This window comes from Canis lupus, chromosome 5 (assembly GCF_003254725.2).
Source record: "Canis lupus dingo isolate Sandy chromosome 5, ASM325472v2, whole genome shotgun sequence".
In the NCBI taxonomy this organism is placed as follows: Eukaryota; Metazoa; Chordata; class Mammalia; order Carnivora; family Canidae; genus Canis; species Canis lupus.
Window position 1 is genome coordinate 51,387,892 of NC_064247.1, and position 27,403 is coordinate 51,415,294.

Below are 27,403 nucleotides of genomic sequence, written 5' to 3' on the forward strand. Positions count from 1 at the left end.
ATTTAACTCAAAGACAATCCTGTGTCTCTTCTGGTATGTCGCTAGCCTGCAGGTCACAGGAGCCAGAGCTGGGAGAGGACAAAGGAGAGAGCAGGCTTGGAGAGAGGAGGCGGCACCACACAGTGGTTCACTGGCTTAGGTCTTGATGGTCTTGGGTCTGCAGAGCTGCTCTGCCATGACTTTGCACGGCACTTGACCTCTCTGTTCCTCTGTTTCCTTTTCTGAGACGAATGGCACAGTACCTGGCACTTGGTAGCACTAAAAGTACTGTCTGTGTTCCTGGGGCTCTGGGCTAGGGATGCTCTCCTGAGATGTGATCTATTCTTTCTCAGAGTCATGGTCAGTCAGCAGCCTCCTAGAGCAAAGCAAGAGGGACACAGGGTGATTAGAAGAGAGCTACACAGTCCTATGAGAGATGGCGCAAGTCTCCCCTGAGCCTCAGTTTCCTCATCCATAAAGTGGGATAATAATGACAGCATTCATGCATTCCCTCATTCACCATCCTCTAAGTGTGCTCACTCTGCTAGGCTCTGGAAAACAGCAATTAGCAAGTGATGGCCCTTCTTTCAGGGAGTTTATACTCTGAAAGGGTGCCTTACAATAAACAAACAAGTAGACACAGAATAGATTTATAAATTATGCTTAGTGCTCTGAGAGACTTAACATAGCATGATGCAACAAAGACTACTTGGGAGGAATCTTCTTTAACTAGAGTGGTCAGGGAAGGCCCCTTGGAGGTGACATGTGAGTGAGCTCCCATGATGACAAGGAGCCAGCTACAAGGAGAAAGGGGGGTTAGGGAGAGTATCCTGAACAAAGAGAACAACAAGTATAAAGACTTGAGATGATGGAAGGGCCTGGCATGTTGGAGAGTAGAGGGCAGTGGGTATTACCAGGAGTGCAGTAAGTGCAAGAGGCAGTGGTGTGAAATGATCCTGTAGGACTAAATGTGGCCAAGTGTGTGAATGGGGCTTTATAGGTGGTTAGGATGACCAATATGGCAAGCGAGCCTGCTAGGCCTAGCTGGGACCACCAACCCAATAGGAATTGGAGGAAGAGGGAAAAACAAGCAAAAACAGATGAGGAGAAGGGTGGGTGGGGATGCAGGGTGGATGGGCAGCTGCTCCCTGGGCATCCACTATCCTCCAGGCATCGTGCTAAAGGGTGTTTCTTTACACTTCATCCACCCAGACACTCTGGGTGCTGCAGATGAGGAACTTAACAGTGGAGAGCTTTAATGACTTGGCTTGGATCATAGACAAAATTCAATTTGAAACCAGATTCTTAAGATCCCTGAGATCCTAAGGGATCCTAAGAGGTTTGCAACTTTCACAATATACTGTTACCTACTCAAAGCTATAGCTCTTGGTCAAAAGGAGGGAGGCTGTCTCTTTCTGACAGTCTGCTTGGGCCAGGTACTCTTCTAGGAGGCCTGTGGAGGAGACAAATCAATCCAGGTGGCCCTCGGGGCTATCAAGGGACATTGGTCATGCTTGTCCCCAGCTACTTTGGGGGACCATGTAATGATCATACAGTTGGTCTCAGTTATTAGAAAGATGAGGCATGAGGAATCCAGGACTCAAGTCAAATACAACAAATGGCCCAACCTCCCCACTTCATCTTGGAACAGTCCAGTAAAGCCTTGTTCTTTCCACAGGAACCTACTGCTTGTGAGATTTGATCCCCGAGACATGGTGTCTTGTTATGCAATCTCAATGGTACACCTTGTACCCAAAGAGGCTCTTAGAATCTCAAGGCCTGGGGGACTTTATGTCTCATGCATGCATTCTGTTGACATACCTTCCAAGTAGGTCACTCCACCAACTCACTCAGTGCCAGTGATGGGGATCTCACCACCTCTCTGGGAGGCTGCCTGTGTTGGCCCTGAGAAAGTTCTTTATATTAAGCAGAAATCTGGTAATATCACCTGTTGGCCCTAGTTCTGTTTCTGAGAATTCACAGACCAAGTCTGGTTGCTGTTCCCTGTGATGACCCTTCAAATGTTCTTTTAAGTCTTCTCTAGACTAGATAAGTCCAAGTTTTTTTTTTTTTTTATAATGTAGACAAACTTGGGTGTAGTAAAAGGAGTGGAGATTCTGGAGTCAGAAAACCAAGATTCAAAACCCTGTTTAGTCACTTGTGCCTATTCAAGTCATTGAAGTGTGTGTGTGTCTCTGTCTGTGTGTGTGTGTGGCGTGCATGCACGCACATATGTACATGTGAATGCACATTTGCAAACATACATGGAGTGTATGAGGGTAGTGACAGCAGATTCTGAGCATCTGGGCAGCTATCAAAGGCCAAGTCTATGTTCAGAGGTTCACATCCACAATCTGATTTCATCCTTACAACTCTGCAGAAGTGATATAACTGCCTCTCCCTATTTTACCCTTGAGGAAACAGAGACCCACAGAGTTTAAACATCTTGCTCAAATCATACATCCAGTGACAGCACTTGAGTTTAAAATGAAGCCCCTCTACTCTCAAACCTCTAAAATAATAGTTAACATTACCAAGGGTAGGATTCTGTATCTGTAGATGAGAGTAAATAATGATGCCTTCTTCCTATTTTATGTTCTTTCTTTTGTTTCTGTTGGTCTCAATTCTCCAGAGAGTTGAGAAAAAATTTTTGCTTTAGTGAAGCCTCTTTTGGTTACAAAAATAGATCCCCATTTTGGTTAGCTCAAGCAAAATTGGAAATGTACTTAGGGGTTCAGGGGAAGTTTACAGAATCCAAAAGAATCAACCAGCCAAGCCTCAGAATGGACAAGGATCAGGGACAGTCTTTGGACCTCAGCAGTGAGAATTCTTAAAGTTTGTTCTAAAAGTTTGACTTTGACACAACTCAACCGCAGTGAATCCCAGTCTGTGTCTAAGGTCAAAATTCCCAGTTCCTGCTGGAGAGAGATGGAATGTCTCAGCATAGGCCAAAGTGTGGGCTCACATGGAATAGACATCATCACTGGAAACTGGAGACAGGTTGCATGGCTAAGCAATAATTGTGAACTGGGGAACTTGTGTCCAAGAGGCCCAGGACATGAGTGGTCTCATTGTCTTCCAAGGCCTTCCTCATGGAAGAATTTGACTTACGGTAAGCCTGAATTATTTTGTTTGTTGTTTACCTTCTCCACTAGCATATAAGCTCCTTTAGGACAGGAAACATGCCAGTCTGTTCACTATTTTCGTATCAGCTCCCAGCAGAGTGTGTAGCATGTGGTGCTGACTCCATAAATAAATGCAGAACAAAATGAGTAAGTGTTTGAATCTGGACACAAATGAAGTCACCAGTTCTCTTTCTCTCCTCCTCCTCTTCAATAGTCCATTTGACAAATATTTATTGAGCACTTTCTGTGTGTCAGTAGGTGTTCTAAGTTTTGAGATACAGGAGGTTTTGCTTTTGTTCACACACTCTCTATTTCTCTCTCTCTGAGTTTTTCTTCTTCCATTGCAGATAGACTTTCTTTGTGCTGCAGAAAAGATGGCTATTTGTGGCCATTGGTACAAATTTTTTTATTTCATTGCTAAAAGAAACCCAAATAACAACAACAAAAGTAGAAACCCCTCCCCAAAACCCTAGGCCCCTACCTGCCAGTTAAATATATATATTTTTTTTTAGGGGGCAAAGGACTTTGATTGGGCAACCACAGTATCACTCACTGGGCCAGAGGAAAGGAACACTGTAATTGGCTGATTAAGGTATCAAAGTAGAGGGCAGGAGGCAGAGCTGGTCCAAAATTGACAGCTCTGCTGGAATGATATGACTGCGGTGGGGAGTAGTAGCTCTTTTAAGGGAGCTGACAGACCAAAACAACAGATGTCCACTCCAGGAACATATGAATACAGGGTCTTTCTCATGCCTGATGCCAGAGTATATGCTCATCTTCATTCTTTCTCAGTATACGGATTCCTCAGTGTAATCAAGACTCCATCAAGAATTGATCATTACAAGTGTTGCCAGCTGTGGGCAGAACATTTATTTCCTTTTCTAGGGCTTAGATATGTGAGTCAATTCGGCAGATATTTATGGAGCACCTTCTATGTCCATGCAACATGTAAAAAAAAAAAAAGCAAGGATGGAAATACGGAAGAGAGAAAAACCCCTGTCATACTGGTAGCCTGAATATGGGATATGCTATATGGGTTTAAAGAAAACATCAGTTACTGTCTTACTAAGACTGGAGGAAAAGCAATCATTTTAGAAGATGTGGAAGGAAAGAAGGAAGTGATCATTGAGTACCTACTCTGTGCTGGGTTTTGTTCTAGGTGCTTTCATGTATTCATTCCCTCACTGAATGAATCTCTTGAGTTGCCTACTATGTGCTAGGCACTGTTTCAGATGCTGAGATACTCTAGGCAGTGAACTGAACAGATTAGAAATCCATGCTTTTATAAAGACTGCAGACTGGTGGGGAAAGCCAGGCAGTAAGTAAAATAAATAAGGAAACCACCTGGTCAATTAAAGGCCACACATACCAGAGAAAAAGCCAGCAAGGGAGATAGGACATGCTGGGGGGAGGGGTTGCAGTTTTAAACAGGGTGGTCAGAGAAGGTGATGTTTGAGCGAAGAGTTGGGGAAGGTGAGGGGTGAGTCTTCAAGATGTCAAGGGGAAGGGCTTCCAGGCAGAGGGAACAGCAGGTGTCAGCCCATGGAGTGTTTGAGAGACAGTATGGAAGTGATTGTCACTGTAGGGGACTCAAAGAGGGAATGAGGTGGAGCAGAGAATGAGGGCAGATATAGAATGGCACAGGGTGGGCAGTGGGAAGATCATGCTGGGATTTCCAGGACATGGGAAGCCTTGGAGGCTTCTGAGCAGAGGAGTGACATGTGCTGACTCCCACTGATCATGCCATTCAGTAATCTCAAGGACCCTACAAGTGGTATCACTGGCCGCGATTTATGATGAGGAATGAGGAGTAGAGAGGGTATATAACTTCCACAGCATCACACTGATAATACATTTCAGAGATGGGCTTCAAGGCACATGTTTCTGATAAAAGCAGTCTTTCCATGAGATCACACTGCCTCCCTAATCCTGGCAGCCTTGCAACCTTATTTTATCATAGTTACAAAATTAAAAATCTACCTGGCCTGTCTTCATTTTGAATTTTACACATTAATTTTGCATAGCAAAATTTTATTATTCTCTCAACTGTATCTGAATAATATTCCTCAATTGTGAATATCAAAGAATTATACCTCTATTTCATAATATAAAATTATAATTAAGAGCTTAAAGGCTTTGCTATATATATATATATACACACACACACACACAAATACATATACATATATAAATTATACATATATACATACATACATACAATATGTATCATTTAAAACTACCTCTGAGGTTCAAGGGAACCTGGGTGGTGGTTCAGTTGGTGAAGTCTGCCTTCAGCTCTGGTCATGATCCCGGGATCCTGGAATCGAGTCCCATATAGGGCTCCCTGCTCAGTGGGGAATCTGCTTCTCCCTCTGCTCTCTCCCTATGCTTGTGTTTTCTCTCTCAAATAAAAAAATAAAATTAAAAAAATAATTGTTAGAGCTTGGGTTCCAGCACCTGACTACAAGAGAGCTTGGTTCTCCGACGGACCATTACCAGCTACACAAGGCTGGGCAAGTTACTTGACTCATAAAAAGTCTTGGTTTCCCCATCTGCAAATGGAGACAGTTACCCTTTTCTCATCTTTGGCACTGAAAGCACATAGACCTTAACCCATTCTGACTCTCAAATGGTCAAATTGGCCTAAGAGGTAGAAAGCCCTGGTTTCATCACTGGCTGTGTAAACCTGAGCAAGTCATAGGATCTCTGTGGACCTGAGGTAGGAAAGTGCTTATCTGAAAAACATATTGAATCTCTGTTCTGCCTGCCTCACGAGGTTATTAAGGATCAAAAGGAATCTATACCATTTTGTGTACTGTAAAGCATTTTATGAATGCAAATGAAATTTTAAGTATTTAGATGCATGTCTGTCTTCCATGCCAACCTTACTTTCCTCATCTGTAAAATGGTACTAATAATGCCAATGCTGCGCGGTTGTGATTATTTAAGACAATGTATGAAAACACAATCCCAGTGCCTGGCACTTAATTGTGAACCAACACATGACCATCCTCCTTTCTTCTTGGTTTTACAAAACAGCTCACTACCTTTCTTTTCCTACTTGGTCTTTAGCCTGCTCTTGGAATTATTTCACAGGTGAGAAGGTTGAGGCTTGGAGATACCGAGTGACTCAGCACAGTTTTGCAAGCAGTGGCAGAGACAGACCTGGAAACCTGCTCTCCGATCATCCCTTCACAGCAGGTCAGGAAGTCTGCTTGGAAGCTGGCCTGCCTGTGTTTTCTATCCTTGCTTCCTGCATGGTAACTTGTATGAGTCACTCAACCTCTCTGTGCCTTGGTTGCTTGATTGAAAAGGAGAGTAATTATCTCTACAAAATAGCACCTGCTTCATAGGGTAATTGGGAGGATTCACTAAGGTAATGCATGTGGCGCTTAGCAGGTGGCTAAGACATGGTACTTGTTCTATGAGTGTGGGCTGTTCTTTTTTTACTACCTGCTGACAATGTGGCACAGTGAGTACAGACATGAGGTCAGAGGGCCCTGGGGTTAAAACAAGGCTCCACCCCTCTTACAGCAGCTGTGTGACTTACTCCGTGGAGCCTCCCTGCCTTCTATACAGAAGAGTGACAATGCCTATCTTGGGAAGAGTAGAAATTATAAACATATATAAAGTGCTCAGCATATGTGGATACTTAAATGGATCAAGTAGGGAGCTGGGAGGAGGAGAGATTTTCCAGGAGGCAGCAGCAGCAAGAACAATAGCAGGGAGGTTGAGACCAGCCTGGTGTGCTCAAATGTGTCTTTAGGAGGGCAAGGTATGGCGGGAATGACAAGGAGAGATGTAGAAAGGTCCAAATCACAAAGGACCCTGATCCCCATCCTGTGTCTGTGTGGAGCCCCAGAATGCTCTTACGCAGGGAAGGTGGGAACAGAGTTGTCTTGTTGCACTGTCATCCTGGTGGCTGTGGAGGATGGGATGGCATCTGCACGCCTAGAGGCAGGGCTCAGCTAGGGAGAGCTATGGGTGAGAGTTGATGGTGGGTGATGGAGGCCAATGCAGTGGAATGGGAAGAATGGAATGACTTCTTTTTTTTTTTTCCTTTTTTTTCTCACTTTATTTAGATATAGATATTTGACATTGTGTGAGTCGAAGGTATACAACAAAATGACTTGATACATATATATATTGTAACACAATGGCCCCTGACCCCAAATATGGTTAATAGCTTCTGTGACCACTAACCACTAGCTGATATTTCCTGAGGGTTTACTGTAGGCCGGGATCTTACTGCTTCGTGGGCTTTGCATATATTAGCTCATTTAACTATCTAACAACCCAGTACAGTAGAGAATAGTATTATCTCTCTATTATAGGTGCAGAGATGGAGGCACAGAGAGGCTAAGGAAGCCTCAGGAGACAGACTTCATGGGACAAGGTGCAGGATCTGACATGGAGTGAAGGAGTCGGTGGCTTGCAGAGTTCTGGCTGGGATGATGGGCTGGAGCCAAAGGGTCTGGGAGAAAGAGCGGGCTAGAGAAGGGGGCAGGAGCTGTGTCTGTGTTGAAGGCACCAGGGGCCTGTATGGGAGGCTGTGGGGTATTGGGGGGAGGCGGGGACCAGCATGTGGGAGCACAGGTGTGTGAAACTCAGAGGGCTCTGGTGCTTGTGGAGGTTACTTGGGGAGTCCTGAAGCTGCGGGAGGGAGAGAAATGTCTCTGGGAAATCTGAGAGGTGGTGAGAGAAGTAAGGCCTGCATTCCGGGGCATGGGACCTTCACAGGTCTTTTCTGTCTCCCACGTCCAAGGTGTGCATGGGTCCCATTGCTGGGACCTAGAGTGCCGGGAAGGGTGTGGCTGCAGGCAGTTTGTGTATGCTTCTCAGAAGCTCTGATTTCCTCTTGACAGGGGTTAGCACAGGTTCACAGGTGAGATGGCCAAACAACCAGCCCAGCAATCCACATACATGTTGTGGCCGGGCTGTGTCTGGGGCTCCCCGCCAGTGGCTCCTCTCTACCCCTGAACCTTGGATGCTGCTGCTGGTGGCTCAATCTCTCAGCCCCTCCTCTCCTCCCTCCCTCCCTCCTGTTCTCTTTCCCTATTTCTCTCATTTACACTTTCTCTGTTTCTGTGCTGCTTTGTTTTGGCCTTTGTCCTACTGTTGTCTCTCCTCCTCCCTCTCTCTCTACTTCTCTCTCTTCTCCCTGTCTCTGTCTCTCTGTCTCTGTCTCTGTCTCTCTCTCTCTATCCCCCCTCTCTCTTTCCCTCTGACTGGATCTGCTGCTGTCTCCTTCTCAACTCTTTTTCTGCCTCTATTTGCCTTCCTCTATCTCTCCCTCAGTCTCTTGAGTCTCTCTGCTCCTTCTATTTGTCTCTGTGTGCTGGTTTTCTTCTCTCTCTGTCTCTATATCCCTTTTTCTTTACATCTGTGTCTCTCCCTTTGTCTGTCTCAATCTCTGTGCTTTGTTGTCTGTGCCTCTCCCCCTCCTCACTACCTCCATGTTTTCTTTCTCTCCTTTCCCTCTCCCTCCCCCTCTCCTGCCTCTAGGAAGAGGGCAGAGATCACTGGGTAGGATTGGAAGTCATTAAAAGCAAAAAAAGGAGAAAGGGCTCCTTTTCTCCTGCTTGCCCCTGGGGAATGCCTAACAATGAGAGACACTTTGGTGGGTAATCGATAGGAACAAGATGCAACTAGATGTCTTTGTTGGGCAGTGGCAGCCGGCAGTTTCCTTTGACCGGAGCCCCTGGGAATGGCTGGCCCCTCGACCAGGCTCAAACAGAGTGTATCACAGTGGAGCGGACCTGAAGTGTGAGCCCAGCACACCCTGACCCCTGGGGCGCCTCATTTCCATCACCTCCTCTCCCTCCCTCCCTGGCCCTCCTCCCCTTTGGTACTACTTCTGGAATATCATTAATAGAAAGAATCTCCAGAATGGACAGGGGAGAGATTGTAGCCAGCACACGTGTGGGGTTGGCTAATAATCAGTCTTGAGCTGGAGCAAGAATCTTCATCCTGCTAAGCCCAAATTTCCTCATGGGTAAATGAGGGAGACTCATACCTGAAATCCATTCTGAGCAAGGCAGCCAGTTTTCTTTTTCAACAACAAATCTGATCAGTGCTTCCTGCACTTAAACTCCCACAGCAAGGATCACATGTTTTTCTCACTGCTGCATCCTAGCACCAAGCTCATGGGAGGTGCTTAATAAACATATGTAGCATCACACACAGTGGGTAACCTATACGTGTTTGTCAAATGAATGGACCTGACTGCTTCTACACCTGAAGTACCTGGCTGACTTCTTTCTTTCTCTGCCTTCCCAAGGTGCCAGCTCTGGTTAAGATTCCAGATCTTCCTGCCCAGCTCTGTCATCCTTTCCTTGTTTCCCTCCTCCCTGTGTGTGACCCTCAGATGTTAGGGGGATAAAGAGAAAAGGCGGGGAGTCACAGGGAGGAAAAATAGAACACTGACCTCTGGGACATAACAAAACCAGCAGAAGAATGCACATAACAGCAGCAGCCTGGACTTGGGCTGGAATGTTAAGGAAGGACCTCAGAGATCCTCAGGTCTGCTCCTCTACCTCCCATTTCACAGATGGCAAACTTCTAGAGAAAGGGAATGCTTGCCCAGAGTAGCATGTCCCTGTGGTGGAGATGGGCAGAGAGATGGGTTCTGCAATCTCTCAAAGCTTTTCAAACATTATCTTTGGTCTTTATATCTACATACCCCTATGCCTCGGTCAGTATAAGCCCCACAGAACCCCATTCTCCATTCCAGTCTTTTTTTTTTTTAATTTATTTATTCAGAGAGAGAGAGAGAGAGAGAGAGAGAGACTGAGAGGCAGAGACACAGGCAGAGGGAGAAGCGGGCTCCATGCAGGGAGCCCGACGTGGGACTTAATCCTGGGTCTCCAGGATCAGACCCCGGGCTGCAGGCGGTGCTAAACCGCTGCGCCACCGGGGGTGCCCTCCATTCCAGTCTTAAGAACAGAGAACCAAATCTTCCCCATCCTTCTAAATACAGTCTAATGGTGGGACGCACTCCTAATCCTTGGCCGACAGGCAAACAGGCTCTCACTTTTGCAGAATCAGCCACAAGGAACTGCTTGCTGCCTGGTTCATGCCTACTTATTCTTCAAGAGTCAACCTTCCCTGAAGCCTCCCATTCTAAGGCATGCCCCCTGTTTTCTGCTTCCTCTATATTTTATACATATCTCTTCTTTGGACTTCTCATATTGTTTCCTTTTAATCAGGCTTATGATGTATAATTTATATGTAATAAAGTTAATCAATTTTGTGTATATAACTCAATGAGTTTTGACAGATGTGTGCAGGAGTATGACTACCACCACAATCAAGATACAGAATACTTTCATTCCTGCCCCTAAATTAAGCCCATATCCTGCACTTAATTCTCTACCATAGCCAGCGCTAGGCAACCGTCGATTTGATTTCAGCTGCTATAGTTTTGCCTTTTCTAGAAGCTCTTATTATTAAGAATTATTTTGTATCTGGTTGCTTTCACTTCGCATAATGTTTTTGTGATTTATTAATGGTGTTACATATATCAGCAATTCTTTCCATTTTATTTCATTAAAATGAAATTTTATTTATAAAATTATATATAAAATGAAATTTATTTCATTCTAGCAATACTTAATTAAGATAGCATTCTGTCCCTGTTGTGTGGATACACTACAATTTGTTTAACCATCAGATGATGGGCATTTGGATTGTTTACATTTTTTGACTTGTAAATACTCTTATTCTGCTATTGACTCTTACTTTGCTATGCATTTATGTTTAGTTCTTGTTTTATTTCCATATGTTCTCATTTCTCTTGAGAAAATTTTCAGGGGTAAGATTACTAGATCTTTTTTTTTTTTTTTTTTTAGATTACTAGATCTTATGATAAGTGCACGTTTAGTTTTCTAAGAAACTCTCAAATAGTTTCCTAAAGTGCTGGACCATTCATTCTCCACTAGCACCAGTAATGCACGAGAGTTATAGTTTTTCTACATCTCTGCCAACACTTGATATTATTAATCTTTTTATTTTTAATCATAGTAGGGTGAGTACTCATTGTAGTTTTAATTTGCATTTCACTAATGATGTTGAGAATCTTTTCCTTGGTGCTATATCTATTCAAATATTTTGCCCACTTTCATTAGGTTGTTTTTATTCTTATTATTGAGTTGCAGGTATGCTTTTCATATTTCCAATGCAAGAGTTTAATGATAAGTATGTTTTACAAATATTTTCTCCCACCCTATGGTTAGTTTTTTTGAGACATGTCCAATACCATTTACTTCATCATGGCTGGACCTGAGGTTCATTTATTATCCCTCTGAGCCTTAGTTTTCTTATCTGAATATGCTTATTATCTAAATATTCTTATCTGAATACTTGTAAGAGTAAAATGCTCCTAAAATGTATCTGCTTCTTAAAAGTTTTGAGGATTCAAAGAGAGAGTGAATATATAACTCTTAGCATAATGCCTAGAGCTTGAAAACCCTCAGCTAATTATTATTTGATTTTTATTCATTCCATCTTTGCTCACTCAAATAGTCCTTTTTGGATATTACCTTATAGTATTGACAACTGGTAGCTGGAAATAACTGTGTAGAGCTCAGGAAAGCAGTTGGGACTAGAAAGAAATCTTTTGAAGTACTTAGCATGTAGATGTCATTTGAAGTCCTGGGTCTGTTGGGGCTGACTGAGTCTCGGTATAGTGAGATGACCACAGCTGGAATTCTGGCCAATTCTAACATCTAACGGATGGGCAAAAGAGGAGAGATTTATGAAGAATAATGCCTGGGTGGAGGAGGAAAGCCAAGACAGAACAAAGTCATAGAAGCTGAGGAAGGAGTGAGATCTAAAACACAAGGAATCACTAACAATGTCAAATGCTATAGAGGAGGTGAGCCCTAAAGAAGGGACAAAACCAGGTCATCATTACCTACTGAGCCTTGCTTTCAATGGAGGCAAGGCAGGAAGTCCAATGATGGCGGGGAGCAGGGGTTGAGAAGTAAGCAAATGATCAGGTTTTAGGAGTATCAAGCATGTATTTCATCCCCCCAACACCAGATTAATTTTCATAGAAATGAGGGAAGAGATGGTGATAACAGCTTTCCTCAGAGGGTAGCAGTTGTAGAGGAAATTTTCTTTTTATAGTATGGGACAGAATAAGCATATTCTTAGACAGTAGGGTAAAAGAAGAAAACAATGGAGAGCAAATACTTGAAAGGACCCAAAAGAGGACGCCTGGGTGGCTCAGTTGGTTAAGTGTCTGCCTTTGGCTCAGGTGCCTGGGATTGAGCCCCACATGGGCCTCCTTGCTTCTCCCCCTTCCTCTGCCACTCCCTCTGCTTGTGTGTGCTCACTCTTAAATAAATAAATAAATAAATAAATAAATAAATAAATAAATAAATAAATAAATTTTAAAAAAGAAAACACAAAAGAGAGGGGTTAATGGAGAACATGAGTCCCTTGAGGAAGGTATGGCATCCAGATGACAGGATTAGTCTGGAATAGGGGAGTCAGGTGGCTTTATACTGTGTCAGCCAGCTAAGCTGGAAAAGGTGACCCTTTACAATTCTGTTAGAGTTGACTAGGAGAGAGATTTGCATGTAATTTGGAAGATACAAGCTCTGAAAGTCACTGTGGTTAAATGGGTCAAGGGGTAGGTACCTGTGGAGGTGTAGGAGGACACCAGCTTATCTTGGCAATTTCCTGGTGCGATTCAAATGCAGAAACATCAGAAAATTTCAGCTTGCCTTTATTACCCTCAACTCTGTGCTGCTTCTGCCTGCCTGCCTTGCTCTCCAATACCAATCCCAGACCCACAGCCAGAAGCAGTGGCATCTTCTAAACAGTCTTCCAAAGACTTTTCCATCAGCTTTCCTTTGCAGACCCTCTCTAGCAGCTAGGTGTGCCTGGCTCTCCATATTCCTTTATGAGCTCCAACATCCCCACTCATTCCCGTATTTCAGGAAGGTTGGATAGTGACTTTTATTTGATTGTCCAACTCCCACTTTTGGGGACCTTACTTCCTAGATTCTCTCACAGTTATAGAATGTGCTTTCCTACAGTAAATCTTTTATTCCATAATACTCATAGAATTTCAGCTTCCCTTATTGAGCCCTGACGGATATGGGGTGGATGGGGTGCTACTATTCAGATCAACAGAAGGCACTAAGAGTGGGTGCAGAAAAGGAGTAAAGGAGTAGATGTCAAAGGAATTTAGGTCACATGAAGTTGTAGGGACCAGGCCAACTGCAGAAGGGATAAAGGTTGAGGGATAAAGGTTGAGCCTTGAAAAGTTTGGAAAAGCTCTAGAAAATAGTGTATAATAAGCAGAATAACAAGTAGAGAGAACTCTACTGGACAAGTCAAGGGGTTGGGAGGTGGCTGGGAGGAATGCCAAAGGTAGGAGGCTTGAATTCTCATCCTGGACCTATCCTTCATCAGCCTGATAGCCTTGGATAAGTCACATATTTTCCCCTCTGTGGCTCTCATTTGCCTATTTGTTCTACTTCTTCCTCTACTCTATATTCCAGGAAACTGCATTCCCCAATTCTTGGGGCAAGTTCCAAATAGTCCGGGCCCATGTATGGTGGTAGTAGAAGACCAGATGGGGAGAAGGGAGAAAGCTAGGGTATCTGCCACCTGTAGTCCCATAGAGTCCTCTCTATAGCTCTGACTCCACAAATAGCCTCTTCCCTAAGGGTCCCCGCTTCTGATTAGCCAGCAGCTGTTCCCTTCATGGTCCTTGGTCTAGCCAGAAGGTCTGAAAATGGCAGCAATCTGGGTTACCACTTCAGCTTTTCTATCACCCATGTAATGAGGCTCCTGTAAGAAATCTTTTCTGTTTGAAATACTAGAGTGGATTCTGTTTTTCTGATTGATATATTCATCTGTACAATGGCATTGATACTGCCCACCTCCCAGGGTTATTGTGAGATGATGGATGTATTATACGGCATTTGAAGAAAAGTAGTAAGAGCTACTCTATTAATTTAGGCACACCTCTCTAGGATAACTACTACTGAGTGAATCCCAGTATGCAGACGCTTCTCGTTCGTTAATGCATTTACTGCATAAGTGTGACCCTGGGTGACTTAGCTCACTCTACGTACCTTGGTTTCCTCATCTATAAAATGGGAAACTCTACCTCATAGAATTATTGGGGTGAGGTCTTACACATGAAATGCTTAGAACAGAGTCTGGCGCATATTAACTACACTGTGAACATTAGGTATAATTATTACAAATTTTAGCCACTATTTTTGCTTTTTAAAAATTATTTCACAGAAAGCTCAAGGAAACTGAAAATCAGTGAGGTTACATAATTTGTTCAGGGTCTCAGAGATAGTAGATTATAAAACTTGATCTTAGGTCCCTCTGACCCCCAGATTGTGCTCTTTCCTTTGCTCCCTTTCCAATGCTGGTTATGTCTAACTGGGCAGATAGAGGGCCACAGCAGCAGCAGCTGCTACATGGAGCAGCTCTTGGCTTCTCTGCTCCCCTTCCCTTCCTTTGTATAGCTTCTATATTTAAACCCTAGTGCAACCAAGCCTCAGCCCTAAGAACAGGATGGACTTGATCCTGGTAATAAGTCCCCCGAGAGGCCCTGGCTAGCAGAAGGGCAGCCAGAGATTCACAGATGAGGAGGACAGCTGCTGGCCAGGGAGGGGGTGTCTCTGCCTAGGCAGATTCCCTCCACCAGTGCTCGAGGAGCTATTTGCATTCTGGAGGCTTTTATTACCAACAGGCAGCACTCAGCTTGGGTCTCTCCTCCCCCAATCTCTCCTCAGCCCAAAATATATTGAGCTGTGTTGGAGGCAAAGTGTATTTTCAGCCCTGCTGGGTCTTCAGGGAAATGCTACCACGGAGAAGAGCCAGGGAGCTATGAGGGACTTTGAATCCCTCCTCTAGCACCTGCCCCCACATCTGCCCAAGTGCTGCTGCCTGGCAGGCAGCTGCTACCTCACAAACTTAGTGGTCAGGTCTGCTTCAAGGCTGGCATTGACCTAAACAACCTCCTCTGTGGTTCTCTGCAGACCAGTCATTTTGTATCTTTGGAATTCAGTTTATACCTGTAACCCATTCTTCCCTCCCCTGCCCTCTTCTCCCTCCCTTGCCAACACTGGACTTACTACCAGACTGGAGAATACAAATAACAATAATAATAAGCCTGTGCAGATTCACATCTGTTATCTCATTTGAGGCTCTTCTATGAGGTAAATGCACCAGATAGACAAGGAAGAAATTGAACCTCAGAGTGATGAAGTAATCCATCCCAGGTTATGTAAGGTGAAAGAGGGGGAGCCAGGGTACAAACCCCTTGAGACTGGCTCCAAACCCAGAACTCTTAATCCTGTGCTATGCTGCCTCTGAAATGGTTGATACTAATTTAGTTGTTGAAGTTCTGGCTTGCTGGCTTAATAAGCAGTTCTTATTGTCTTCTAGTACTGCATTAAAACAAGAGTTGACCAAACAACCTGAAAGCTCATGTTTTCATTAAGGGCTCATGGCCTCTAGTTGAAATCTGAACCTTGAAATGCTGTTCGGGTCTCCTCTGCCCCCATCGAAAGTACCATAAACATTTGTTGATTGCTTAGTATGCATCATGCCCTTTTCATGTACAACTCATTGTGAAATGGAGATTACTGTTGTCATTTTACAGTTAAGATCCTGTTTGGGATTACCCAGTTAGTTAATAGCAGTTGCAGAATCCACACTAGGGCTTCTCCAGGTGTAAAAGTCATTTTAAAAATATCTGGCTCTTCCTCCTGTGTCATATTGCATCACATTCTTTAATGATTCTGAAGGAAAAATTGTAGTGAAGAACTTGAGAATGCATTTTAACACTTCTCTTGTTGCTATAATTAACACTTGTTGTCAACTGGGATTGTACTTCATAGTAATCTGACCACAGAGGCATAAACAAATAGAGTCATATTTTCAGGGAGTAGGGGTCAGATAGATGATCTAGAACTAGTGAAACTCCTCTAGCAAATATTCAAGGACCCAGGCTCCTTCCAGCTTTCTGCTCTGACATTTTAAGTACAGTTGACCCTGAACAACATGGGAGTTAGGTGCCCCCAGGCCTCCTGTGAGTTGAAAATACATGCACAACTTATGATCCCCTCCAAATTAACTTCTAATGCCCTGTTGATGAAATGGGCAAAAGACATGAACAGAAATCTCACAGAGGAAGACATAGACATGGCCAACAAGCACATGAGAAAATGCTCCGCATCACTTGCCGTCAGGGAAATACAAATCAAAACCACAATGAGATACCACCTCACACTAGTGAGAATAGTGAAAATTAACAAGACAGGAAACAACAAATGTTGGTGAGGATGTGGGGAAAGAGGAGCCCTCTTGCACTGTTGGTGGGAATGTGAACTGGTGCAGCCACTCTGGAAAACAGTGTGGAGGTTCCTCAAAGAGTTAAAAATAGTTCTGCCCTACGACCCAGCAATTGTACTGCTGGGGATTTACCCCAAAGATACAGATGCAGTGAAACGCCGGGACACCTGCACCCCGATGTTTATAGCAGCAACGTCCACAATAGCCAAACTGTGGAAAGAGCCTCGGAGTCCATCGAAAGATGAATGGATAAAGAAGATGTGGTTTATGTATACAATGGAATATTACTCAGCCATTAGAAATGACAAATATGGGCAGCCCAGGTGGCTCAGCGGTTTAGCGCCGCCTTCCGCCCGGGGTGTGATGCTGTAGACCCGGGATCCGGTCCCCACACGGAGCCTGTTTCTCCCTCTGCCTGTGTCTCTGCTTCTCTCTCTCTCTCTGTTTCTCTCATGAATAAATAATAATAATAATAAAAAGACACTGCAAATATCCACCATTTGCTTCAACATGGATGGAACTGGAGGGTATTATGTTGAGTGAAGTAAGTCAATCGGAGAAGGACAAACATTATATGGTCTCATTCATTTGGGGAATATAAAAAATAGTGAAAGGGAATAAAGGGGAAAGGAGAGAAAATGAGTGAAAAATATCAGTGAGGGTGACAAAACATGAGAGACACCTAACTCTGGGAAACGAACAAGGGGAAATGGAAAGGGAGGTGGGCGGGAGGTTGGGGTAACTGGGTGACGGGCACTGAGGGGGGCACTTGACGGGATGGGCACTGGGTGTTATGCTATATGTTGGTAAATCGAACTCCAATAAAAAATATATATATACAAAAAAAATCAAGTGGGCAAAAAACAAAAAACAAACAAAAAAAACCCACAAAACCCTGTTGACCAGAAGCCTTACTGATAATAAACAATTGGATTAACATATTTTACTGATAATAAACAGTTGATTAAACATATTTTTATGTTCTATGTATTTTGTACTCCATTCTTAAAGTAAGCTGGAGAAAAGGAAATGTTATTAAGAAAATCATAAGGGGGATCCCTGGGTGGCGCAGTGGTTTGGCGCCTGCCTTTGGCCCAGGGCGCGATCCTGGAGTCCCGGGATCGAATCCCACATCGGGCTCCCGGTGCATGGAGCCTGCTTCTCCCTCTGCCTGTGTCTCTGCCTCTCTCTCTCTCTCTCTGTGTGACTATCATAAATAAATAAAAATTTAAAAAAAAAAAAAAAAAAAAAAGAAAATCATAAGGAAGAGAAAATACATTTATAGTACTATGCTGCAAAAAATTTGCATTTAGTAGACCTGTGCAATTTAAACCCATGCTGTTCAACAGTATGTAACTTTTGTCTTTCTGCTTGCAAGATGGGTGTCTTGGCTGTAAGCATCAGGTCTGCATTCCAGGCAGGAAGAAAGGTAAAGGATAAAACAAACAAACAAACAAACAAAAAACTACATGACATTGGAGTCTTTTGGTCTCTATCAGAGACACAGTAAATTCCCTGGAAACTCTACCCCATAGACTTTTGCTTACATGGAATTGTGTGGAAAAGGTCATGTGGCTGGCTACCTATGGCCATAAGGGTGTCTGGGATGTGAATAGTTCTAACTAGGTACATGGAATCTTGAAACAGAATCAGAGTTCTGTTGATATGATAAAGAAAGATGAGGAGAGAACTCAATGACCCCCTGTCCCTGTATATTTGAAGTGGTCGGTAAAAATGACAGTGAGCATTCTATGGACTTTAATACATTTCCTTGATCATCTCCAAAGCAAGTTACCATCTTTTCTTGAACTTCTCATTTTCATTAATCTTGAGTCTAAAATTTAGCAAACTATTTACATATTTTCCCCTTGCACAAGGGATACATAATGTCCACTAAACTGAGAGATCCCTGAGGACATGTATTAGGAGAACTTATTTCTTAGGGCTCACATGTCACTAAGGGACATCCACGCCATTTCTTAGGAGGAAAGAATACTTGAATAACTCTTCTATCCCAGGCCTTTATCCCTTACTCATCCCACCCTATGGAAGGAGAATTTCCTTTCTTTCTTTTTTTGTTCCTTGATATGAAAAAAATTCTAGATTGGAGGAAGTAATGTTATAAATTGGGCTTTTGGGTGCAAGACAGGTGCTATTTCCCACATAGTGACTGAGTGAATATCTGTTTCATGGACCCTTTCCTCAGCTAGATCTCAAGGACTATATACCTGGTGGTAGGGGCAGGGGGTAGCCTGGAAGGAAGCCTGATTCTGACATTTGACTCAAGCAGTATACATCATGCAGTTCTGCAACCAATAATGTTGGTATCTTGATCTCCATTTGATTCCCTTGATTATTTCCTCCATTCGTTTAAGATTGAGCAGTGGGAAGGTTTGATTATCATCTCAGAGCAACACACAGTAGCAGGGGTGGCTATTTTCCTTCTTTGCTTCCTAGCCACGTGGGGACAAAATTTGGTCAAAAAAACATGATTGATCAAATGGATAATGGAAGTGAAAGCAACTTATAAAGTGCTATCAGATAGAAATTATTAGTATTACTATATTTTTAAAAGTTTATTTTTTTTAAATAATCTTTACACCTAGCATGGGGCTTGAACTCATGACCCTGAGATGAAGAGTTGTATGCCCTACTGACTGAGCCAGCCAAGTGCAGCCCCCCCCGCCCCGGTATTGCCATGTGAGGATTTAATAAAATCCTCCTGTCCTGAGAGGAAGAATGTTGGCTTTGGATGGAACATGGTCTTTTCAGGAGCTTGTAGCAGTGTGGTGAGGGTAACGGATGAACAAAAAGAAAAAGAAAAAACATGTGATCTCAAAATGATCAACCAATACATGCTTTTGTGGGGATGAATAAAATCTTGTCCATGGGAGTCTAGTAGGGAGGCATACATATGCAGGAGTAACTCTAAGGTAAGATGTTAAGGAAGTTCTGTACACTAATTACAATGAAAGCAGAGAAAAGGGGAATATTACTTTTGACTTGGAGGTAATTGTGAATATGGATTTAGGGAAGGCTTGGAAAAGACAGATAGTTGAGCTGAGTTTTAAAAATGAATAGGTACTTTAAAAGGTAGTACTTGTTAATAACAATGTTATTGAGTCTCTGTACTAAAAGATCATATATGAAATTTGGTAATGAACCCAGCAACTGTGTTTGGTGGGTGGGTATTATTTTCATTATTTCATTATTTATTTCATTATTTTTTTTTAGATGAAGAAAATGGTATTGGCAAAGAACAGTCAAAGAGGAAGGACATCATCCAAGGCATGCAAGACAGAAAATGATGTAATTCTGGTATGATGACTCATACAAGGCCCACAATATATTAAACACCTACTTTGTGTTCACTATTTTGTGGCCACTAGGAGACCAGTGTGAGTGTTAGGAGGAATTGAGGGAAATAAAGAACTATCAGCAGAATTTAAAAATCTAGGTGTTGGTTCTAATTTCAAGGCATTATGGTCTGAGAATATGCAGGGGACAATCCCAATCTTTTGGTATCGGTTCAGACCCGATTTGTGACCCAGTATGTGGTCTATTCTGGAGAAAGTTCCATGTGCGCTTGAGAAGAATGTGTATTCAGTTGAGTTTGGATGTAAAGTTCTGTAGATATCTGTGAAATCCATCTGGTCCAGTGTATCATTTAAAGCTCTCGTTTCTTTGGAGATGTTGTGCTTAGAAGACCTATCGAGTATAGAAAGAGCTAGATTGAAGTCACCAAGTATAAGTGTATTATTATCTAAGTATCTCTTCACTTTGGTTAATAATTGATTGATATATTTGGCAGCTCCCACATTCGGGGCATATATATTGAGGATTGTTAAGTCCTCTTGTTGAATAGATCCTTTAAGTATGATATAGTGTCCCTCTTCATCTCTCACTACAGTCTTTGGGGTAAATTTTAGTTTATCTGATATAAGGATGGCTACCCCTGCTTTCTTTTGAGGACCATTTGAATGGTAAATGGTTCTCCACTGTTGGGGATTTACCCCAAAGATACAAATGCAATGAAACGCCGGGACACCTGCACCCCGATGTTTATAGCAGCAATGGCCACGATAGCCAAACTGTGGAAGGAGCCTCGGTGTCCAACGAAAGATGAATGGATAAAGAAGATGTGGTTTATGTATACAATGGAATATTACTCAGCTATTAGAAATGACAAATACCCACCATTTGCTTCAACGTGGATGGAACTGGAGGGTATTATGCTGAGTGAAGTAAGCCAGTCGGAGAAGGACAAACATTAAATGTTCTCATTCATTTGGGGAATATAAATAATAGTGAAAGGGAATATAAGGGAAGGGGGAAGAAATGTGTGGGAAATATCAGAAAGGGAGACAGAACGTAAAGACTGCTAACTCTGGGAAACGAACTAGGGGTGGTGGAAGGGGAGGAGGGCGGGGGGTGGGAGTGAATGGGTGACGGGCACTGGGGGTTATTCTGTATGTTAGTAAATTGAACACCAATAAAAAATAAATTAAAAAAAATAAAATAAATAAAAAAAATAAAAATCTAGGTGTTAAAATCAATCAAATTTGGTGTTGTCTTTGTTTTGCTTTCCCCAGAGGTAAACCCTGAGACTAAAATGCAGATGCTAATACTTTATTTGGGAGGCAGTATAGGACTCAGTGGTAGAGGTGAGGGGATGTGAAGCAAGAAAGGAAAGAAAGCCAGTAAACGGGCTTCATTCAATATATTACTTTTGTGAATAAATGGAACAATATCCCATTGGGAGATCCAGTGTTGAACACTCACTTCAGAGTTATTTTACCCAAGGTGCAAGGGAGCTATGATACTTATGCACTAACTTCTGTTAGTCCTTGCTTGAGGGCTACTTTTGAGGGCTGCTAACTTTCTAATATTTCCTCCTGTCCACATGTGGACGGAGAAATTTTCAGTGGCCAAAGAGAACCATGGAGTAGAGTTTCATGCTGGCAGTTGGATGGTGTACTGGGCTCAGTGGAAATGATAAGGATGAGGCAATAGGACTATGCACTATATAGTCTACCCTTGGACTGTTTCGGTCCACTTCTGCCCAAGTTCACTGCATCTTCTCGATGATTCTTCAAGAGTGTGGCCTATTATAATTCTAAAAGCAAACAACTGAATGAAAATCCTACAACCTAAGAGTCAATGGGATATAGAGTCTCTGCCACCACAGCTGTCATTAAGGTTATATTGATAATCATCTCCCTCCTCTCTACACATTCAAATTTGACTTATCCTTGGCTATCACTTCTGCTCCTCTACATCACTTCACCAGTGGGTAACCCAGCTTCTCTTCACTGAGGTGTCAGAACCCTTGGTTATCACTTTTCTCAGGCTAGTGTTTCTGTGATTGCTCATTTATTGTTATCTCTGGTGATAGAAATACTAAGAGATGTCCCAGTAAATTTTCTGAGTTCCAGATATACTCCTCCATGACCCTGATAGGTAGTAGCAGCAATCCTAGCTCCTCATGATAACCATAATCAATCATTGCTACCAGCATCGTAACTCCTTTTTAAAATCTGCTTATCTACTGGTACAAGGGGTTCAAAATACCAAGAGAGCAAACATTTTGCACAAGTTCCTTAGGTGTGTCACTGAGAGTGATGGCTCTAGAAGCCTTCCCTCTATACTTTTATTATTGGATCCAAGTATTCACCTATGAGGCATGCAGCTCCTCGTAATGATTATTGGCTCCAAGTATAAAGTGCATCTAGGATGACGGCACTTTAACACTGTAAGGTGTCTTAGCTGTGCCTTTAAGAGCCATACCAACATTTTATCAAACCAGCAGCTTTGGTTGCTGTCATATATAGTAGTGTCAGTGAAGCAGATATATATATCTTAATACCAACTATGGTCTTTGCCCACTTAAAGAAACAAGGATGGTAGCATTTATGAAGATTTTCTCCCTTGTTTGTTATAAATACGCACACACACACTCATAAACACACCCACATATATTTATATTCACATATTGTTGTCTTTTTTTTTCTCTCTCTCTCCTTCTTCTCCCTTATTTTATATCAGAATTGATGCTGGCAATTAACATAGTGTTTGCTTTACAGAATATTAAGGAGTAACTGACTGAGTTTGAGATATCATTAAGTTCAGATATGTGGAGCAAGGTGGGTATGGATGCTGAGTAGCCAAAGGGGTGGACTGTCTGGTTATTAAGGCATTATGGTCTCTTAGTTCCACACCTGTCATTTTTGGCTCCATTTTAAGATACTGGGACTGGGACTATGAAAATATATTTCTCTGTTATTAGCTAGCTTTCTGTTAGTCTCTGCCAGACTGGAAGACTGAAAGAGGGAGAAGGACTTCCTGCTCCCAGTTTGTTTGCTATTTCCGTTGCTGCCAGCCTAGTGATAGCTTATTACCCTGGAAGCAGTAGTTGGTTCCCATAGCAGTTGGTTTCAGCTTTCAACCCTGTTTCAAGCTCTTAGACCCAGCCTCTTCATCCCTTCCCAGAGGTACCAGGCCCAGAAAGGCCATGCTTCCCTCCTCAGGGGTTTGAATCTCTGTGCCAGAATCATAGAGTATTAAAGGTATGTTTGGAGGTTGGAGGCACTACCTTAATAACCTAGGGATCCTACTTTTGAAAACATGCCCCACATGTTTGTACTTCAGAAATGACTCCTTCCTCCAGGGTCATAAAGTGATTCCAGAAAGAGGGCAGACTTCTGCCTCTAGGAGAATAGCTATCTACCTCTGCTCTTATTGGAGGCAGAGAACACTCTGTCTCAGCACAGTTCAGTGGGAAGCCCCAGAGTCCTCCCAGACCTATGAAGGAGACAAGGTCTAGCCCTGAGGCTCTCCAGTGAAGCAGCAGAAGAGAATAAAAGGGCAGGAGGAAGCCAGATGCTATTACCCTCAACCCACACGCAGTCTGAAACAAGAAGGTGAGGTGGTGGTCTATGCTGACCTTTCTTTCCAGCTTCCTGGCAGGCTCTCCCCTGGAAAATGAAACTTTCCACAGTGTCTTCTTAATTATGCATGGACACAGTTGATTTGCATATCCAAATACTCAGGGCGGTGGAGCGAACAAATAACTGCTATCTGGTGGTTGGCTGCAGAAGAATGAAAAAAAAGGGGAAGACTTCCAAAATCCTCTTGCCTGTGTGCTAACCTGTGATGACCAACTTCCCCCTAACAAAACTGTGAGGTTTCCAAAATTGACTGAAAAAACTTGTCTAATTTTTATCATTACTCTGACCCCATTACCGGGCCATACCAACAGTCTCCCTGTGGCTTCACGTACTCCTTTTTACCCGTTTTCTTAGCCTATCAGAGAATAATCTACTGGATTAAGGCACTAGCTTAATAACCTATATGTATTCATGATAAGTCATGATAGGCCCTTGGAAAATCTTTGTATTGCTTGGACCTTAATTTCTCCATTGGTGAATAAGGAATTTGGACCAAGTGATCTTTTTTTTTTTTTTTAAGATTTTATTTATTTATTCATGAGAGACACATACAGAGAGAGAGGCCAGAGACACTAGCAGAGGGAGAAGCAGGCTCCATGAAGGGAGCCCGATGTGGGACTCGATCTTGGGTCTCCAGGATCACACCTTGGGCCGTCGGCGGCACTAAACCACTGAGCCACTGGGGCTGCCCCCAAGTGATCTTTAAAGACATTTCCAGCCCCATAAGTTATCAAGTTGTATGTTATGAACCAAATTTTGTGTCCCCTCAAAATTCATATGTTGAATCTCTAACCCCCATGTTATCATCTTTAGAGATGAGGCTGTAAGAGTTAATAGGGTTAGATGAAATCATAAAGGTGGTGCTCTAGTCTGATGGGATTAGTCTTTGTAGGAAGAGACAGACATCAGAGAACTCTCTTTCTCTGCCATGTGAGGACAGAGCAAGAAGGTAAACAAGTAAAGAAGAGAGCCCTCACATGAAATTAAACCTCAGTGGATCTTGATCTTGGGCTTCCTAAGAAGAGAGTCTTGGTATTAAAGATGCAGGCAGGAGGGCCGAGGCTGCAGTCTGTCAGAGGGGCATGGCCTGCCGCCTTGCAGATTAGTTGCCATGGCAATCATGATGGACACTAGGGCTTTAACAGTGTCTACACCATATCACTTTTTAGGTTGGGTGATAGGTACATGGGCATTTATTATGTGTTCTAAATCATTTTTTATACCTGAAATATTTCAAAATTAAAAAAAAAATCATGCTGCAGAAGAATTTCATGACACAGGAGAACACTCCCAAAAAAGTTCTAGTTAAAATAAGTCTGATTACAAAGCAATTTATTTAGAATAATTCCAGTTTTAGGAAAAAAAAAGTAAAAATATCAAAGTTATTGCTTAAGTGATAAGATTTAAGTATTCTTTGTATTTTGCTATATTTTAAATTTCCTGTAAGGAATATGTATTATTTTTATAATTAGAAAATAAATCATGATAGTTCCTAATGTGATTACTCCTAAGTTTGAAGTCCTCTCAGTATAGTGTTTGACTTTCCACAATGTACTCGATTGCTCCTGTGGGCTATTTGAGCAGTCCACCTTCTTGCAGCGTGTCTCTGCATCCTTTCACAAAATTCCTCTAACTCCTTTCACAAAATCCGTGTTCTCTGTCTTCTTTGCTTGAAGGAGTCCAGCCCTGTGGCTGTGGAAGGGAGGCTATGTTTTTCTAGAAACTGTAGTGGAAAGCAGAGTAAGGCATCTATAAAGATGAAAAAGCTGCAAGACCAGATGTAGCCTCAGTGCTTCATGCTGATTGTGGATCCACATGAATGTAATGTGCTCCTATGTGTGCAGAGATGGTGCTTTATGGCTTTATGGCCATCACATTCACAAAATTATTTTGTAGTCCTAACCACAGCTTGCTGTTGCAACAATAAGACACTATTTCAAGGTCCTCTGCCTTTGCATTCACATTCTCTCTTTTCCAACTGTAAAAATTTTACAAGGTCCATCTGAAATGTCTCCTTCTAAAAGCTTTTCCTCAAATCTAGGAAGAACTAATCACATCTTCTGTGATCCCCAAGCACATTGTACATACCTGCCATTTTCATAGGTAGTTTATAGTAGGTATTAGATAATGCTCTGTTTTCCTCACTAGAACGTGACCTTCTCTATGGTGGGAGCAGAGTCTTACTCATGTCTGTGTACTCAGCATTTTGCATCAAGTCTGGCACAGAGTAGGTGGCTAACTTGGTTGACATGATGCAAAGACAAGCAAAGTGGTTAATATCACTTCCATTCAAGATAGGTATAAATGAAAGTCAAAGATGGATGAGTCACCTTGCCAAAAATCTCTCCACTAGTAAATGATGAAGTTGGGATTTGAACCTAGATTGGTTTGACTCCCAAATCTGTGCTCTTATAGCAGCATGATTAACAATCATTTCCATTATCATCATCATCATCATCCTCCTCCTCCTCATCATCATATCATCATCATCATCATCATCATCATCATCATCATCTTTTCAGTGATAGCATTGGGCCAAGAACATAAGAAATACTATAGTTGAATTAATAGGGCAGCCTAGGTGGCGTGGTTTAGCACCACCTTCGGTCCAGGGCATGATCCTGGAGACCTGGGATTGAGTCCCACGTCGGGTTCCCAGCATGGAGCCTGCTTCTCCTCTGCCTATGTCTCTGCCTTTCTCTCTCTCTCTCTCTTTCTCTATGCGTATCTCTCATGAATAAATAAATAAAATCTTAAAAAAAAATAAATGTACTCCTATCATTTATATTATCATTACTCTCCTCCTCTTCCTATGTGGCAGAATTCCTCTCTCATACCTCTGGACATGAGCACCGGTGACTACTAAAGCATTCCAGCACATTTTAAATTCCTTTGTATCTCTTGTGGCAGCTAGAACAATTCTGACATATCAACACTCATTAATGGACGTATTGACTTGTTGTCCTTCATGTTCTAGAATGCAGAAATGTCCCCCAGCTGAGAATTCAGTGAACATCAGGGAAGTGGGTGCACAGCTTGTCCTAAGGATGAAGCTGTGTCTTTCTACATCTACAACTGAATGCTAAAAGTTAGTATGGTATAGTGGAAAGAACCCTGAACTTGAAAGTCAAAGCTCTTGCCTTATGCCCTTTTTCACTGACTTGTAAAGTAAATTTAGATATATCTCATTATATTTGTGAATCTCTTAGTTTCTTTAGCTATGAAAACAGGACAGGTAATATTTCTGACTTCCTTCACGGGTGTGGTGTGAAGACTTACATAGGATCATGTGTGTGAAGTCGATTTTCTCTCTGAGAAGTCCTTCACATGGGCAAGGCATTCATATTATTAAACATAGAGAACAGAGTCATGGGCTAATGAAACAACCTGTCTTCTCTTTACTCGACCTGGCATTTTGCTAAATCATAGATCTTAAGCTCACTTTCCTCTTTTAGAGCCATCCTAGATTCCAGTATCAGATATGTGTGTCTTTGTGTGTATGTGTGTCAGAGAAAGAGAGAAAGAAACAGAGCGAGAGAGGGAGAGACAGAGAGACAAAGAAAAAGACAAGGAGGGATCCCTGGGTGGCGCAGCGGTTTGGCACCTGCCTTTGGCCCAGGGCGTGATCCTGGAGACCGGGGATCGAGTCCCACATCGGGCTCCTGGTGCATGGAGCCTGCTTCTCCCTCTGCCTGTGTCTCTGCCTCTCTCGCTGACTATCATAAATAAATAAAAAATTAAAAAAAAAGATTAAGAATGAAAAAGACAAGGAGACAGAGCCATATTATTCTAGAATTCTGGAAAGCATGTCCAAAGGGGAGCTTAGGATTTGACTCCTATATATGCAGCTCTTGTTTGATGGTGCTATTTTAAACAGTTCTCAGTTGGGAGGCTGGCAGCTCTGATTGCTTTTCAAAGCCCTTTCTTTTATCACTGTTTTCTTCATGCATAAATCGAGGCTGTGTCCCCACCTTCTGTTTCCTTTCTGTCTTTGAGTTGAGAAGTAAGCAAAATGCA

The 27,403-nt window shown here is 42.6% G+C and overlaps 1 long non-coding RNA gene across 2 annotated transcripts in view; it reads left to right on the plus strand.

Annotated features, from left to right (window-relative positions):
* Positions 1-19,872, plus strand: part of LOC112647108 (uncharacterized) — a 51,505-nt gene extending 31,633 nt beyond the window's left edge. The window contains exons 2-4 of one of the 2 annotated variants that reach the window (XR_003128092.3): positions 6,201-6,305; positions 7,439-7,500; positions 19,674-19,872. This is a non-coding gene — a long non-coding RNA (uncharacterized LOC112647108). Of the gene's footprint in view, positions 1-6,200; positions 6,306-7,438; positions 7,637-19,673 lie in introns of those variants that run through there. The other variant, XR_007410841.1, reaches the window with a different exon arrangement.
* Positions 19,873-27,403: the final 7,531 nt, after the last annotated feature.